The 283-nt window shown below is 63.6% G+C and overlaps 1 protein-coding gene across 1 annotated transcript in view; it reads right to left on the reverse strand.

Annotated features, from left to right (window-relative positions):
* The window catches only part of EIF4G1 (eukaryotic translation initiation factor 4 gamma 1), a 42,075-nt gene that overhangs the window by 40,867 nt on the left and 925 nt on the right, over nucleotides 1–283 (reverse strand). The gene's annotated exons all lie outside the window — the stretch shown is intronic.

Consider the following 283-nt stretch of genomic DNA (forward strand, 5'->3'; position numbering starts at 1 on the left):
CACCTGCTGCGGTCCAGGGGCTCTGGGAAATGCCAGGTTGGTGCCACCTGCCTGGGGCAGGCAAAGGGCACAGTGGGGGGCTGTACAACCACACCAGCCCACCCATCCAATGTTGCCCCCCCACCCCACAAGCCTCAGCTTGAGCCCCTGAATTCCCTGCAGCCAGGAGGAACATGGCAGAGGACAGCACGAAGATGCCCAGGCTGAAAGAGCCAGCCACCAGCTGAGCAGCCCATGGGGTCACTGAAAAGAGCCCCTGGCCAAGGACAGCATGCCACCCAGC

The sequence above is a fragment of the Gavialis gangeticus genome, unplaced genomic scaffold (genome assembly GCF_001723915.1).
Source record: "Gavialis gangeticus isolate Ggan-Ray unplaced genomic scaffold, GavGan_comp1, whole genome shotgun sequence".
Classification (NCBI taxonomy): Eukaryota; Metazoa; Chordata; order Crocodylia; family Gavialidae; genus Gavialis; species Gavialis gangeticus.